The following is a 16,424-nucleotide window of genomic DNA, read 5'->3' on the forward strand; positions in this document are numbered from 1 at the left end:
GAGTACGCTTATTAAGTTTGCAGATGATACCAAACTGGGTGGGGTTGCAACTTCTTTGGAGGATAGGGACATAATTCAAAATGACCTTAGCAAGTTAGAGAAATGGTCAGAGGTAAACAGGATGAGGTTTAATAAAGAGAAATGCAAAGTGCTCCACTTAGGAAGGAACAATCAGTTCCATACATACAAGATGGGAAGCGACTGTCTAGGAAGGAGCATGGCGGAAAGGGATCTAGGGGTCATAGTGGACCACAAGTTGAATATGAGTCAACAGTGTGATGCTGTTGCAAAAAAAGCAAATATGATTCTAGGTTGTATCAACAGGTGTGTTGTAAGCAAAACTCGTGAAGTCATTCTGCCGCTCTACTCTGCACTAGTTAGGCCTCAGCTGGAGTACTGTGTCCAGTTCTGGGCGCCACATTTCAAGAAAGATGTGGAGAAATTGGAAAGGGTACAGAGAAGAGCGACAAGAATGATTAAAGGTCTAGAGAACATGACCTATGAAGCCAGGCTTCATGAACTGGGCTTGTTTAGTTTGGAAAAAAGAAGATTAAGGGGGGACATGATAGCGGTTTTCAAATATCTAAAAGGGTGTCACAAGGAGGAAGGAGAAAATTTGTTCCTCTTGGTTTCTGAGGACAGGACAAGGAGTAATGGGCTTAAAGTGCAGCAGGGGAGGTTTAGATTGGACATTAGGAAAAAATTCCTAACTGTCAGGGTGGTCAAATATTGGAATAAATTGCCAAGGGAGGTGGTGGAATCTCCCTCTCTGGAGATATTTAAGAACAGGTTAGATAGACATCTGTCAGGGATGGTGTAGACGGAGCTTGATCCTGCCTTGAGGGCGGGGGGCTGGACTCGATTACCTCTCGAGGTCCCTTCCAGTCCTATTATTCTATGATTCTATGATTCTATCTACACTGCCCTCTTGTGGAAGAGCTCTTGTGCACGAGGGCTTATTCCTCATGGGTAGAGGAATAACTCTTCTGGAAGAAGCCCTGTTTTCCAACGCTGTAGTGCAAATTTACTTGTGCAAGAATGCTCGTGCAGTGTAGATGCTCTGCACATTTTTGTGCAAGAACAGTTGTTCTTGCACAGAAAGCCTGCAGTGTAGATGTCGCCTTAGGGTTTGTATGCATTTAAACAGTTCAAATATAATGGAAATCCAAGAAAGGTGAATGTCTGCATTAAATCAACACTCTCTCAGGGGGCACTTGGATTTGATCCAAGGACCACTTGATCTGCAGTCAAACACTCTGCCACTGAGCTAACCCCATGTGAGAGTTGGGTTTGCAGCCACTATTGAGAAGTGGGTGGGGAACAAGAGACTTTTGTGTGTCACACATCTCAGCTGGGATGGACCCTCACTGACCCCAGATTGTGACTGGTCCTAACAAGGAGTTTGTCCTGAAAGCAGCAGAACTGAGGCAGGACAGAGGTTCTGTCCACACGGAAAAGTTCTTTTGGAACAATGGCCGTTATTCCAAAATAACAATGCAAGAGTCTACACAGCAATTCCGTTAGTTTGAAATAACTCTGAAATAACGGATGGCTGATTCCAACTTCTGTAGACCTCACTGTACGCAGAAAAATGCCTATTCTGAAATAGCTATTTCAAAATGAGGTGTGTGTACATGCTCCACTTCTGCTATTTCAAAATATCCCCATCCCCCCTCCCTAAGTTATTCAACCTGGGGCTCTAAATCAAGGTAACACGTCTACATTAGGGAAGCCTCCTCAGACTCATTTTGAGGTTTCCCTGCAGTGTAGACGTGCTATTTTGAAATAACTGTTCCAGAAGAGCTTATTCCAAAATAAACGTGCCGTGTAGACGTAGCCAGAGAGATGAAGCAGCCGGAGCGAAGCCAGGAGAGCAGAGGCCAGTCTGAGACCTGAGTGCCCCAGGTGTCTACCCCAGGCCTTCTGTCTAGGTCCCAGGTGTAAGGGGCAGCACTAATGACTCTGAATCCTCCAATCTGAGTTTAAATCTCAGTGGGACGGGCTGGGGTGGTTGCTGGGAGGTCCTCGTGCTCCAGGCTTTTTGTCTTCCTTGTCCTGAGGTTCACTAAGGGGGGTTTTGCTTGTCTGAGGCCCATTAGAGCTTCGTGAGCAGACTTGTGGTCAGGTGCCTGAGGCCCATCTCACCCCTGAGCTCAGCCCATGCTGGAGGCAGCCAGAGAGTGTGAGCAGAATGGGGGCGGGGGAGTTGTATATTTTGGGAAGGGTCCTGGCTCCCAGCCACACACCTTGGAACAAAGACCAACGGTCCCTGCACAAAGTGCATTGTGGGAATAAGAGTTGGGGCAGCAGGAAAGGGGCCAACCCCTGAGCACCAGCGAGCAGGTGGGAGAAGATGGGAGTGAATCCTCCTACCTCTCACGTGCAAAGGGAGCACTAACCCACGTGCAACTCATCTCTAGTGCTCTGGCCTCCAGCAGCTTTGTGCCCCACTAGGGTGGGTTATTTCAGAGACCAGAGAGGAAGAGGGAGGGGTCTCTGGATGTGCGGAGCCCCCCTGGCTCTGCCTGCAAAAAGAAAGAACAAGGGCACAGGCAGAAACTTCAATTCCACTTGGGGCTTCTTGACTTTTTCAATCTAAGGACTTTGAAGAAACACTGCAAATATGTGCTCCAGTGGTGCAATGGGTCAGTGCACAGTACTTATAAGGCAGTACTCGTAGGAGACATGCTGAGGTTGTGAGTTCAAACCTCACCTGGAGCACTCACTTTTAGTCCCTGCTGGGTCATCCCCTTGCAGTGGTTCCCAAACTTTTCAGCATCACTCCCCCCCTTTTTGATTTTTGAAAACCCTCACGTGCCCCCAAAATAGAAGCAAAACTTGTTTTAGCAAAAAAGAAAAAAAATTGATGGGGGGAGGGCTGGGTCACCTCTTCCCCCTCCCCTCGAATTTCTTCACACCCCCTCTCCCTCCTGCCCCGGGCTGGCCCCAGAGCTCAGGCCCTGGGAGTCTGATCAGCAAGTGAGACTCGCCCGTCAGTTCAAGCTGCTTTCTTCCCGGCAACGTAGGAAGGGGCCACTGCAGGTGCACAACCCCCTGGCCTGCTGTGTCTGTGGAAAGGGGGGAAGAGGACACACACCTCTCACTGGGGAACAGGGCGCATGGATCCCACTCGTTCCTGCAGAAAATGAAACAGGCTGAGCATTTTGCAGAGAACAGGCCAGAGCCCTTCTCCTGTCCCTGGAGAGATGGAAATGGGGCCGTTCCATGTGGGGAAAGAAGTGGGTGTGTCGGGAGTGGGGTTTGAGCTCAAACCTCCCCACAGAGCAGAACCCCACATTAGGGGCAAGAAAGAGCCTTAAATCAGGCACCTGAGAACACATGCAACGGGGGGGAGGGGAGGTTACATCAGCTGAGAATGCCCCTTGGTGCCAGCCTGGGGAAGCCAGAGGGGTCAGGCCAGGCACCTGATGGACACTTCTGTTTCAGCCTCCCCTGCCCTCGGAAGCTGGCGTATGGGGCCAGCTCCTCCTGCTGCTTCCCTTGTGTGACTTGCCCAAGGAGGAAGTGAGGCAGGAATGGGGCAGAGGAGGGAGGCCAAGCTGAGGGGGGCAGGACAAAAGCTCAACATCTCGGTGGGACTCAGTAGGGTGAGCAGAGCCTCCCCCCCTTGTTCTGCCAAAGCCTGTGGGGTGGGGCTGGCTGTGGGGAGGCAGAGGCCTGTGCCTGTCTCAGAGCGTCCCAGAGAGGCTCCTTGCAGCCCAGGAGAAGAAGGGGGCTCTGGGTGGAAGGAAAACAAGCAAAGCTGGTCCCAGTGGGCCTAGGCCAGGGCTCCAGTTTGACCCAGCTGAGTCACAGGTGTCTTGTGTAGGTCCCATGGTGTAAGAGGCAGCACTAAGGACTCTGAGTGAACCCTCTGTCTACGCTGCACCTAAACTTGAAATAAGATGTTACATCAGGGCTCTGTCTACACTACAGAGACAACGCTTTAGTCCAGAGAACACAGCTGCCGAATTATTTTCAGAAGAGCAGACGTGCGTTTTTGGTGCCTTTGTGAGCCTCGTTTCATGAAGAAGAAGGGATGTTACAAAAAAAGGTTTTTTTTTCCCCACATTTGGCCCAGTGTAAACAGGCCAAAAGTTGGAAAAGCTTCTTCCAGAAAAATCTATGCAAACTAGGGTTCACAATTTACCTAGCTTTTTCAGAAGAACAGTGTGAGTAGACATAGCTTGAGTGATGCACAGCACTGGTAGGAGACATGGAGGGACAAAAGGGTCTGAGGGCACCTGCAGCCTCTGCTGCCACTCTCGCTGGGGTCTGTCTGGACTAAAGCCCATCCTGGTGTCAGCCTAAGGATTGCCTGTTCTGTAAATGAGGAAGCAGCTAACATGACTTTGGTGGGATCTGAACACACAACTTTTGAATAACTGACCTAGGTCACAGTGAGTACCAATGCTTAGAAGGCCAACACACTTTCCATTGCACCACATGAAATACTGGTTTTGCTATTCCTGGTATCTGCTTTGCAGCATGGCAGTTGCTGGGGGGAAAGAAAGGGGAGCCAGGTCTGTCTCTTTTGGGAGAGCAAGTAGGAAGAGGGAGGGGCCACTGAGCCCCCTGACAGTGAAAACAATTGGGCTATGGCTACGCTGGCGGGTTCTTGCGCCAGAAATGTGCAAATGAGGCTAAGCGTAACAGCATTGCACAAGAGGGTTTTTCTTGTGCAAAAAGGGGCTGTGTAGATGCTCCTTCTGGCACGAGAGCCTCTTCCACAACAATGGTGGCTCATTAGATATGCAAATGAGGCTCGCCCACTCCCTTGGCCACTTGCCACTGCTCCTACCGGCCGCCCGCCAGCCACTCCCTCCAGCCACCCCATCCATGCTGCTGTGGGTGCCAGTGTCTCACCACACTGTGAAATCAGACCAGAGACAGACACTGTCAGTAAACACTCATATCGGAAACGCTCCTCTGGATGCTGGTCCCACCAGAGCCGTGTGCCGCTGCCATCTGCCTGCTCCATGGACATCTTCCCATTGCAGAGCGCGCCGAGCCAGACTATGACTAGACAGCCCCTCTCTGGGCACCCAGGGGCTACGTCGACACTGCAGGCTTCTTGCTCAAGAATGGCCGTTCTTGTGCAAAAACTTGAGAAGCATCTACACTGCACGCGCGTTCTTGAGCAACTAACTTTACAGCCAAACGTAGGAATAGAGGGCTTCTTGGGCAAGAGTTATTCCTCTTCCCATGAGGAATAAACCCTCTTGTGCAAGAGCTCTTGCACAAAAAGGTAGTACGAATGGGCAACAGGATTTTTTTGTGCAAGAAATCCCTATGGCTAAAATGGTCATCAGAGCTTTCTTGCACAAGAGAGTGTGCACACTGCCACGGACATTCTTGTGCAAAAGCACATGGCAGTGTGGATGTGCTCTTGCACAAGACATTTTGCGCAAGAACTCTTGCACAAAACAGTTCTTGAGCAAGAAGTCTGCAGGGTAGATGTAGCCAGGGGGTGTTTGGGTTTGTTACGAGCACTGAGCTTTGTACAACAGCCCAGGGAACATTGTGAAAAGCCAAAACCTTCCAGCCCTGGGTGTCCCTGGCCAGCCAGCGAGTGGCACAAAGGTTCCTGGCAGTGAGGGCTTTAGGTAATTGGTAACAAACCCCAACAACCCCCAGATGAGGTGGCCGAGTGGTTAAGGCGATGGACTACTAATCCATTGTGCTGTGCATGCATGGGTTCAAATCCCATCCTTGTTGGGTGTTTGCAGCCCTTCCTCTTGCTTCTCCCAGATCTCTCTTCAGTTCAGTGCCAGCCCCTCCTGTACCCCTGCCTGCCCCAGCCCCTCCCACTGCAGCCTGGGGAAAGGGGAAATCTCCACAGAAACACTCCCACCTGGGACCCTCAATCCCTTCTGCCCTCAGGGGGAAAACTCAGGAAGGAGATTCTAGGCAGCCAGGCCGCGGGGGGGGGGGGGGGTATCTGAGATGCTGCAGCCTGTCCCACCTGGCTGTTGCCATGGACTGTCTGTGAGGTCACTGCCTCCCAACCAATGAGCTGAGGTGCTGTACAAAGCCTTTTCCCCCGTCACTCAGGGCTGGTTCTGGGGCTCACAGGGAACATCAGAGGCTGCTCAGGGGGCCACATGCCCCCAAGGTCACTTTTTAAATGTCAGGGCAAGCCAAGATCTATCCCGTCCCTTCCGCAAGACCCCACCCCTTTGCTGAGCCCCTGATTTCCCCAAACCTTTCCATGGACTATCCATTGCTAGTGGACACTCGCCACTAATGACATAATTACAGCTGGGGAGAACAGTTTAATTTAAATTATTACATAGATTAAGCGTTCAAACTGTCTCATGTTAGTTGATCAAACTTCATTTTAAATAAAGGAAAAACATTACAGCCAGCACAAAAAGTTTCAGTGTTGCTTTATGTGTGGCAGGGGTGGGGAACCTTTTTTGGGTTGGAGCCACTGACCCACTGAAAAATCAGGGGCCACAAAAGTGAGAAACAAAAAAATTCTTCAAAAGGCATTCAGTAGTTCCATGGGTGGCCAGGGGAGGCCTCTTCTGTGTCCCAGAAGGGCATAAGTAAATGTGAGCAAAGGTTACAACAAGACACCAGCAGGACTTGAACCCAGGATCGCCTGTTTATGAGGCAGGGGCTTTACCCAGCTAAGCCATGGTGCCCTCCTACAAAGTCTCTTTAAAACAGTTCTTAATGTTTCCAGACAACACTTTTGCCTCCCAAACAGCAGCCGTTCCCCATTTCCCTCCAGCCATCAAGCAGGTCTGTGGGTATCAGATGGTTCTCACCTGTGGGGGAGAAACCTCTCGGTGCTTGTGGTTTCCTTCTTCCCCACACACCTTTCCACTCAGCCTTTTCCTGAACCAGCAGTTCCATGGGCAGCCACGACAGGCCTCTTCTGTGTCCCAGAAGGGCATAAGTAAATGTGAGCAAAGGCTGCAACAAGGCACCACCAGGACTTGAACCCAGGATCTCTTGTTTAGTAGGAAAGTCCTTTAGGGAGCTAAGCTATGGTGCCCTATTGAGATCCGCCAGTAAACTGTTCTACTGTATGGTCCCAGAAAACACCATTGTCTCGCAAAGTTCGGCCATTCCCCATTTCCCTCCTGCCTTCCCACCCTGGCAGTGTCTGGCTCCCTGGGCACAGAAGGCTACAGCTCAGTGGGCAGAGGCTCTAACATGCACATCCCCCCAGCCGCTGGGACTGTAGAGTTGCCTTTAAGGTTCTGCAGGGTTGGGGGAGGGTGAAATGGAGCAAACTTTGATTATCTGGTTGTAAACCCCTTGGTCTCAGTTTTTAGGTAGGAGTCCCCAGGTGGGGGCCCGGCCTCCTTCAGTTTGGTCCCTTCCTGAGGGCACAAAATTGGCAACAGAGAATTCTTTTGCCCTGCAGAAATCTCTGTTGGCCAAAGGGTTAACAACCGAATATTTGCTCAAGTTTAAGTGCAGCAGCAGAAGAAATAATTAAGTGGATTGCTGTGGTGTGCTGTGGTGTGGTGTAGTGGTTAGCACATTTGCCTACCATGCAGCAGGTCCCTGGTTCAAAGCCTGGCAGAAACATGCTGTATTGCCTTATTGCGGTTCCCCTTAATGCCCACAAGGCAGTTCCAAGGCCTGTCTCCTGGTGCAGGGATGAGTGGCATGTGTGCTGGCTTTCAGGAGCATGTGGGAGACAGCTAAACAGGTTAGGATGAGATGGGAGGTGCTGGGGCAGTGCCTTGCTTGGGACAGGGTCTCTGTGGACACACATTCCAGGGCCCACCCTGGAAGTGCCACTTCTGTGGCTGTGCATGTTCAGGGCAGTGTGGCTGTCACCTTTGCTGCAAGGGAACATAAATCCACATAATATCCTGACTCATGCCAGACCCCAGCCATCCCATTCCCCTCACTATCTTCCCACCCAGCACCCTCAACTTGCTTTGACACCCTCCCTTCTTCCTGCTCCCTCTATCCTGGCCAGACATCCCACCCTGCTCCTTCATCCACCTTCCTTCTGCACCCTTTCTCCTGGCCACACTGTGCTTCTCAAGCCAGGCCCTGCAAGGAGCCACCAGGGCAGGAACCAGGAACCAGCCCTTGGCGCTTGGGTTGCACTGGATCCAGCAGTTTCCCACCACGTCTCGCTTGAGAAGAGGTGACTTGTTCCCCTTCCTTCTTACCTTACGTCTCCGTTCCCTTCAAAGGTGTCCTGCCAATCTAGACGCTCTTTTCTGAAAATGCTTTTAACGGAAAACTTTTCCGTTAAAAGCATTTCTGGAAAAACACGGCAGTCTAGATGTAGCCATGGTGTAAGAGGCAGCACTCAGAACTCTGAATCATGTGATCCGAGTTCAAATCTCTGTGGGACTTGCTGGGGTTGGGATGGTTGCTGCAAAACCCTCCAACTTTATGAGCTTTGGGCTCCTTATCTGCAGGCTCCCCAGAGAAAGAGTTCTGTGCCTCCTGCTGGGTGTCTGATGCCCCCTGGAGCTCAGTCTGATGCTATGGTCTGCCTGGCTGAGATGGGCTGGGCCCTAAAACTTAACCTGCCTGGAGCTTTCTGCTTTCTCTTGTGGTCTCTTTTGTGGTCCCCAGGAGCTGTCAGCCTCTGACTCTTGCCCCCCTGGCGCTAGCAGGTGCCCCCCCCAAACAATCTTTTAAATTGGTCTTTCTGGTGTTGTACTTAAAAGAAGAACTCGGGATCTTGTTCAGGGGGATAAGGCAACACGCCACATTTATTGATCACACATAGAATAATTAACAGTTATCATATGCATATGATATATATATATATATATAAGTCACTCATGCACGCACACACACACACACAAGCACACTCCGTCTTGCTGTTGTTACCAACAAGTTGCTCCCCTTAACTGCACTGGCCAGGTGAGTTAGATGGGGGAGGGGTGGAGCCGGGCTTCTGCCGATCCAAATCGATGCTCCGATGGTGACAAGACGAAACCCGGGGTCCTCTGCAAGACAACTCACTTTTATAGCATCCCTCTCATATGCAAATATATATCCCAGATTCAAACTCTGGGTCTGTGTCCATTGGTCCCTTTGTGCTGCAGAGAGGGTGTTTTCAAAAGAAGGTGCCTGCTTCTAATCCCCAAGGCAGTCAGTATGTCTGCTCTGCTTTCTTCAGCCCACTTGACACCTTGGGTCTGGCTTCCACCCCCTCTTCAACTCCTGTAGCTGTCTGGAGGTGCTTGGCTCCCAAGTCTTACTCATTCACACCTCATTCACTCAACAGGGCAATTAATTACAGAGTGGGGGGAAGAGAGTTGGGGAAAATCTTATTCTGCTACAAGTTTTCTATATAGGGTTCTAATACAAAGTTATTTCAAGCAGCCCCTTGCACAAGCCTGAGCATGCCCTGGGGCACAGAGGGGGGGCTGTTTCTGGCTACATAGGATTATATTCTTAACAGTTCTAAGTTACATGACCTAATACATTATATTCTAAAGGGGCAATAATAATAATAAATCTAAACATTTAACAATCTTAACAAATAATAATAAGAAGAAGAAGAAGAAGAAGAATTAATAATGAATCTAAACACTTTAAGTTGTGGGGAACAAATTATGGGGAGTCACTTCCATGTGGGGGAATCACATTTTTAATACATTGATATGTTATCCCTATACTGGTCCCTCTCAGGGTGTTTTTCTCCTCGGTAGCAGTGCACAAGAGAGAAGCTGTTGCCAGTGGCCCTGCAAGACAAGATGAGCTTTGCCTGCCCCCCTCAGCCTGACTTGTTACTTGGCCCCATTTCTGCCTCTCTTCCTAGTGGCCGAAAGGGGCTGCGGCTGCTGCCGACAGGGAAGAAGCTGGGAGGCAAGGTGCTGGCAGCAAGAGATTCCTGCTGCCTCTTTGCCCTGGGTCTGCCGGCCGCCAGCCACCTTGACCAAACCTCAAAGCATCTGGACTAGTGAGCCCACATCACAGTGAGTTGCTAGTGGCCCTGTCAGAGAAGAGGAGCCTTTCTGAAAGGGCCATTTGTGAGCTTAGCTCCTGAAGGCCAACTAGCTCAGTTGGTTAGAGCGTGGTGCTAATAACGCCAAGGTCATGGGTTCAAGCCCCATGTTGGCCACAAGGTTGTTCACCACAGTGACTACTCTCCCTCCCCCCACCTGACACACTCTTTAGCTGCCTGATATGGACAGGGAAGCAGAAACAGGCAAAAGGCTGAGAGCTTTGCAGGACTGAGGCCAGAGAACTGGTAGGAGGAGGATCCAGCCTGCACAGACCCAGTGGCTAAAAGGGCCTGGCCAGCTTTCCCCTAATGGCAGGGAAAACTCTTCTCTTCCCTCCATTGTCCCCAGTGGGGTGACCTGATCCCAAATTCCTGCTGCTGCAGTGGCTGGCCCAAGGCTCCTCCAGCCCAAGCCACAGAGGGAGGCTCCATATGTCCAGGTGATGGGACCATGTGCACAGCCCACAGCGCTGCTGCCAACCACCTGGTCACCTGCTTCAGTGGCCCAGCAGCCCCTCCCCCAAAACCTGCTCCTGCTCAAGGCCCCCCTGAACCCACCCAGGCTCCTGCTCCTCTGACTTCTGCACTAGCCAGCCCACATCTCAGTGAGTCGCCCGTGGCCCCATCAGAGATGAGCTCGTGGCAGCGGCAGAGACGTCCCTGCAGCTGCCTGTGGGGTCTTTCCCAAAGGGCCCCTCGTGGGCCTGCTGGCTCAGCTGTTTAGAGCTTGATGCTGATAACGCCCAGGTCGTGGGTGCAAGCCCCATGCTGGCCACAGGGGTGTCTGGTTTGGTGACTTGCCTTTGTGTAGCTGCCTGCTATGGACAGGGAAGGAGAAAGAAGCCCTGGGAGGTGAAGCAGCAGGAGGGAAGCAAGGAGCAGAGTGTCAGCTGCCAGCCGAGAGTCACAGGTGCCCTCTGCCTCCTGGGACCGCCCCTCCCTGAGCCGCCAGCCCCCTGTCTCTCACCGTGGGCCCCTTGGGGAGTCCACTCGCTCTGGGCTCCGGGGGCCTCCCGCTCCCACAGGAAATGACACAGCCCTGTGCCCTAGCCCAGAGCCACTCCCAGCCCGTGTGAAACAGGAGGGTTCATTGAGCGTCTGACACAGCACAGGGACCCAGGCAGGCAGCAGGGGCTGCGGGTGGGGAGTGAGGGCACCAGAGGGGGCAGGGAAACAAGTAGCACCAAGACTCTTGCCACCAGGGTCTGGCCACCCGACTCCCTGCCCAGGCTGCTGGGCCCCCGACCACTTCAGCTGCCAGGTCAGCCCGGGAGCTAAGGCAGGAATGGGGGGAGGAGCCAGTCAAACTGCAGGTGGCAGGAAACACCAGTCACGCCTTCCTGGGCCGGGCACGACGGCATCATGTTAGTGACACGGCTGCCAGACATCCCGGACAGTTAATAACCAGCTAGAGGGGTTTATGGGTAGCTCAGTGTGGGGAGCCTAAGATGAAACATTTAAAGGTCCCTGGTTCAGTCCCAGGCTTTGCCATGTCTCTTGGTGCAGCAGGGCCCTGTCTGGTCCCCTTGCTGTGCTAGTGCCCTATGACATCCCCTCATCCACCTTAGCCACAGCCCAGCACTGGAAACTCCCATCCATCTGATTAACCCCCTTCGCTTCCAACCCTGCCTCAGAGTCCTTGCTTCCTTGGCTAAAGTCCCCTCCCTTGTGCGTGTGGCTGGCAGGGGTTACTAGATGGATCCATTTACATGTAGCTTCACTGAAACCCCCCTTGTTGGCCTGCGCCCAGGTCAGTCTGTGTCACTGGCTCAGGGGTTTCTCCCCCCAGCATGCTGCAGAGAAAGCCCTTGTGTGTGAAAGGGCCTCACGGAGCCCAGAAACCAAGTTAAAAATAAACTAAAAGGAAACATTTTTGCGCCCAGTGGAACTCCTTGCCAGAGGATGTTGTGAAGGTGAAATCTACAAGAAGGTCCAAAACAGAACTGGAATATTTAATGCAGGAAAGGTCAAACAATGGCATTTAACCAGGATGGACAGGGCAGGTGTCCCTAGCTGGTGTATTCCAGAAGCTGGGAATGGGCGACAGGAGGGATCACTTAACAATTGTCTGTCCTGAGGATTCCCTCGGGACAATGAAATTGGCTGCTGTCGTGAGACAGGATCCTGGGCTAGATGGACAACTGGCATGGCCCAGTCTGCCTGTTCTGATGTTCTGTTTGGTTTCTGTTCTTGTCCCCTCTGGGCAAGGGAGAATGGACCCGACACCCCCCATCCTGAAGTGGACAGAAAATGGCCTATGAAAGGCTAGTGTAGGTGAGCAAAAAGGCAAGTTTTATGTGTCCCTGATGGTCTAGTGGTTAGGATCCAGCACTCTCACTGCTGTGACCTGGGTTCGATTCCCAGTCAGGGAAACCAGCCTGCAGTTTCATGTGACAACTGCCTTGTCTCTTTTCTCACCTATGTGACAGCAGCTGTGACCCAAGAGGTTACATCAGGCTCCTTCCCACCTCCCTGGCACTGCTAAGACAACACTTGCCATTTTCAGAAGGGGCAGAGCTGGGTCACTCAAACTGCCCCTCCTCTCTCCCATGTGGGCAGCCCTGCAGGAAGCTCTGTGGCGCACACACAGCACTAGCCCAGCGCACAGGCCAGTCCGCACAAGATCCATTGGTTCAGTTTGGTTGTTGGAGGAGACAACCCAGAACTAGCTCCAGCCCCCACTCAGTAACCTGGGGAAATGACCCACCAGGCCTGGCCCCTCGGAGAGGCAACGATTCCCCACTGGCCAGGGCAGAGCCTCCCTCTCACACAGTCATGGAGCCTTCTCCCCTGGTCCTGCCTCCCCCTTCACTCAGCTCTCACTGCTCGGTGCTGCCAGGGAGGGGCCTCACTGCTCGTCAGTGTTCCTGTTCCAGGAGCAGGTGAGTTTTGTCTTGTGCCCCAATATTGAGGTCGTGTGTCTCTGTTTGGGGGTGAGCCCCCGCAGCGCCTGCCAGTTACTAACAAATATCTTAGCTACACGTTATGGGAGAAAGACACTAACCCAAGGGATAAAATTAACACTGGGCTGCGGCTAGTCTCTGCCTCCCACAGGGCCACTAGGGAACAGATGGGAGACAAGGCATGAGGCAGATCCAAGGGGCTGGCTAAATCCAGTGTGAGGTGTGAGAAGCACATGGAAAAAGACCCAGCAGCAGGTGAGAGAAAAGCATGAAAACATCAGGATCAGGACCAGAGCAGTTCGGCTATGTCTACATTGGCAAGATTTTGCGCAAAATCTTGCCGCCTGTCTACACTGGCCACGAGTATTTGCACAAGAACACGGAGTTTGTAATGCCCACTCACGGATAAGCCCTCTTGTGCAAGTATTCTTGGGCAAGAGGGCCAGTGTAGACAGTAACGTTAATTTCTTGTGCAACAAAGCCCAATGGCTAAAATGGCCATCGGAGCTTTCTTAAACAAGAGAGCATCTACACTGGCACGAACACTTTTGCGCAAAAGCACATCTCTTGCGCAAAAGCACATGCCAGTGTAGGTGCTCTCCTGTACAAATGCTTTAACTCAAAAATTATTGCGTTAAAAGTATTTGCACAAAATCATACCAGTGTAGATGTAGCCTACAAGTAAATCCAGAAATTAAACAAAAGCCAAGACAAAACCATAAAGTGAAATCCCCATTCCTCTCTACTGCAAAACTAATTTTGAACTTTTTGGCTACGTCTACACTGGCATGATTTTCCAGAAATGCATAAAACGGAACAGTTTTCCATTATAAGTATTTCCGGAAAAAAACACGTCTACAATGGCAGGATGCTTTTCCGGAAAAGCACTTTTTCCGGAAAAGCGTCCGTGCCAATGTAGACGCGCTTTTCTGCAAAAAAGCCCCAATCGTCATTTTCACGATCGGGGCTTTTTTTCAGAAAACACTACTGTGCTGTCTACACTGGCCCTTTTCCGGAACAGTTTTCTGGAAAAAGGACTTTTGCCCAAACGGGAGCAGCACAGTATTTCCAGAAAAGCGGCTGATTTTTTACATTAGATCGTCAGTGCTTTTCCAGAAATTCAAATGGCCAATGTAAACAGCTGGCAAGTTATTCTGGAAAAGCAGCTGATTTTCCAGAATAAGTAGCCAGTATAGATACAGCCTTTGACACTAACCAACCATTCAGCTTGTGTTCTCTTCCTCCAACTTCCCAAAAGGAACAAAGGAAAAATCATCAACAGCAGACAACAATGATATTAAAACAACACTGGCTGCTTGCTTTATGCTAAGAAGAGAACACTATCACTCATTCTCACAGCTGATGAGACCAACCACTTTCAGCTGCATTTCTCTAGTTACTAACTATAGAAATGATCCCCAAAAGTACAGTCTTATTAGCACCCGCTTCCCTACACACCCACACTCATGTACATTCACTTTCTCCTCATGAGGAATGTTTTCACACAACACTTAGAAAACTAAAGAACAGAAATAATCTCAGCAAAGTTCTTATCCCATTCAAACACACTCCACCAGGTTTAGAAATCTGTATATTAGAATATGCTCCGTGTCCCATTTTACAGAAATATGCCTCCTGATTAGCATGTGGAGCACCTGGCACCCAATCAAAATCTCCTGCTGTTTCTTCCTGAAACTGCAGTTCCTGGGACTCCTCGGGCTCGTCTACATTGGCCCCTTTTCCGGAAGGGGCATGTTAATTTCAGCGATCGTAATAGGGAAATCCACGGGGGATTTAAATTTCCCCCGCGGCATTTAAATAAAAATGTCCGCCGCTTTTTTCCGGCTTTTAGAAAAGCCGGAAAAGAGCGTCTACACTGGCCCCGATCCTCCGGAAAAAGCGCCCTTTTCCGGAGGATCTTATTCCTACTTTGAATAAGATCCTCCGGAAAAGGGCGCTTTTTCCGGAGGATCGGGGCCAGTGTAGATGCTCTTTTCCGGCTTTTCTAAAAGCCGGAAAAAAGCGGCGGACATTTTTATTTAAATGCCGCGGGGGATATTTAAATCCCCCGCGGATTTCCCTATTACGATCGCTGAAATTAACATGCCCCTTCCGGAAAAGGGGCCAGTGTAGACGTAGCCCTCTAAGTCAGTGGTAACAAACTGCCAGTCCGCAGACCAGCAAGGGGCCAAGAACCCCTGACTGCTGGGGAAAGGTGGAAAATAACTCAGTAGAAATACTTGATCACACTGCTCAAGACCTTTTTTGGGTATTTGTACTTTACTCAAATAATTTATTTTTGTCGCACTTTGATTTTTATTCAAGTTATTTTATTTTTTTAGACAATATTGTACATTTTACTCCACTCCCATTTCCAGAGGCGCTGGGTTACTCACAACTCGCATCGTTCTGATTTGCTAAAGCCCAGCTGCATGTGCAAGCACCGGTCATCCAAGGAATAGCCAATCCACAAGCACAATGCCCCTGCCAAGGAAGAAGCCTTTTAATAGCTGCTCCAACACCTTGTCATTCAAACCCAGTATCCCTGCAGGCCCTGCCAGCCTGAGACCTGAGCGAGCAGGGCGGCTGCCCAGGGCTCCGTGCTGAGGGGGTGATATGAGCAGTCTCATGTGACCTTACCTGGGGCCAGGCAGCTAAACAGGAGGGAACCCAGCAGCCGGGGTCAGGGGGGACAGAGACACTTACTTGTGCTGGGTGAATCCTCTGCTCTGGGGGGAGCAGCAGCAGGGTGGGTGGGTGCCGGGGGCAGGGGCTCCACATTCCCCCTGGGACAAAGACCCCTATGGAAGCCCTGTGGGGGGGGGGGGGGACAGGCTGTGCTGGAAGAGGCTGGGGGTGGGCGGCTGGGGGGGGATTGAAGAAGCGTCTGTGTGGGCACTTGGGCAGCCAGCTCGTCAGTGAGCAGCAGAGCACACGGGCCCATCGCGCCCCCCCAGCCGAGCCCCCCAGCTGCTCTCCCAGGGCTGTGGCCGACCAGCCTGCACTGCTGCCAGCCCGGGCTCAGCTCTGCCAGCGACCTGCCCAGCTGCCTCCCTGCCAGGGGCTGCAGACGAGTCTGCTGGGGTAGAGAGGAGGGACATGTCTGCCCAGCCAATGTGAGGGGTGAGCCTTTGGGACAAAGAATTTCTGTCCCATCTCCTTGCTTCTTGTCTGGCCCCAGTGGCCTAATGGACAAGGCACTGGTCTCCGGAGCTAGGGGTTGTGGGTTCAAGTCCCACCTGGGGTATAGAACAGTGACCTTCTTAGTGTTGAATGGAAAGCACAGGCTTGCTTTTTCCCTATGGGGCCTGAGAGATGGTTTCCCAAGAAGTGCCACATCCTATAGGACAGCAGCTGTCTAGTCCCACCAGCTCCAGGAGTGACTCAGACAGAGGGAGGTGGCTGGAGCAGAGCAGGGTCTGTCTGGTGACAGGGCAGAGCCTGAGGAGGGGCAGCTCTGGCAGAGGCTCAGTAGGAGCAAGGGGGGAGCTACTTTGGCCTGGCCCTTTTCCAAAGCCCTTGAGCATGGGGCTGGCATTGGGGGAAAGTTCCCTCAGTGATGGGATGGGGAGGAG

The 16,424-nt window shown here is 51.6% G+C and overlaps 6 non-coding genes across 6 annotated transcripts; 5 read left to right on the forward strand and 1 right to left on the reverse strand.

The window, feature by feature from the left end:
- The first annotated feature begins 2,627 nt into the window (after nt 1–2,627).
- On the forward strand, nt 2,628–2,721 carry TRNAI-UAU (transfer RNA isoleucine (anticodon UAU)). The gene is made up of 2 exons: nt 2,628–2,665; nt 2,686–2,721. It is a non-coding gene; the product is annotated as a tRNA-Ile (tRNA).
- A 2,915-nt stretch (nt 2,722–5,636) lies between these two features.
- TRNAS-ACU (transfer RNA serine (anticodon ACU)) lies at nt 5,637–5,718 on the forward strand. The gene has a single exon. It is a non-coding gene; the product is annotated as a tRNA-Ser (tRNA).
- Nucleotides 5,719–9,989: 4,271 nt separating this feature from the next.
- On the forward strand, nt 9,990–10,063 carry TRNAI-AAU (transfer RNA isoleucine (anticodon AAU)). Its single transcript has one exon. It is a non-coding gene; the product is annotated as a tRNA-Ile (tRNA).
- Nucleotides 10,064–12,246: 2,183 nt separating this feature from the next.
- Nucleotides 12,247–12,318, forward strand: TRNAE-CUC (transfer RNA glutamic acid (anticodon CUC)). The gene has a single exon. It is a non-coding gene; the product is annotated as a tRNA-Glu (tRNA).
- A 1,749-nt stretch (nt 12,319–14,067) lies between these two features.
- Nucleotides 14,068–14,283, reverse strand: LOC112544155 (small nucleolar RNA U3). The gene has a single exon (XR_003087465.1). It is a non-coding gene; the product is annotated as a small nucleolar RNA U3 (small nucleolar RNA).
- A 1,740-nt stretch (nt 14,284–16,023) lies between these two features.
- Nucleotides 16,024–16,096, forward strand: TRNAR-CCG (transfer RNA arginine (anticodon CCG)). Its single transcript has one exon. It is a non-coding gene; the product is annotated as a tRNA-Arg (tRNA).
- The last annotated feature ends 328 nt before the right edge of the window (nt 16,097–16,424 follow it).

The sequence above is a fragment of the Pelodiscus sinensis genome, chromosome 26 (genome assembly GCF_049634645.1).
Source record: "Pelodiscus sinensis isolate JC-2024 chromosome 26, ASM4963464v1, whole genome shotgun sequence".
NCBI lineage: Eukaryota > Metazoa > Chordata > Testudines > Trionychidae > Pelodiscus > Pelodiscus sinensis.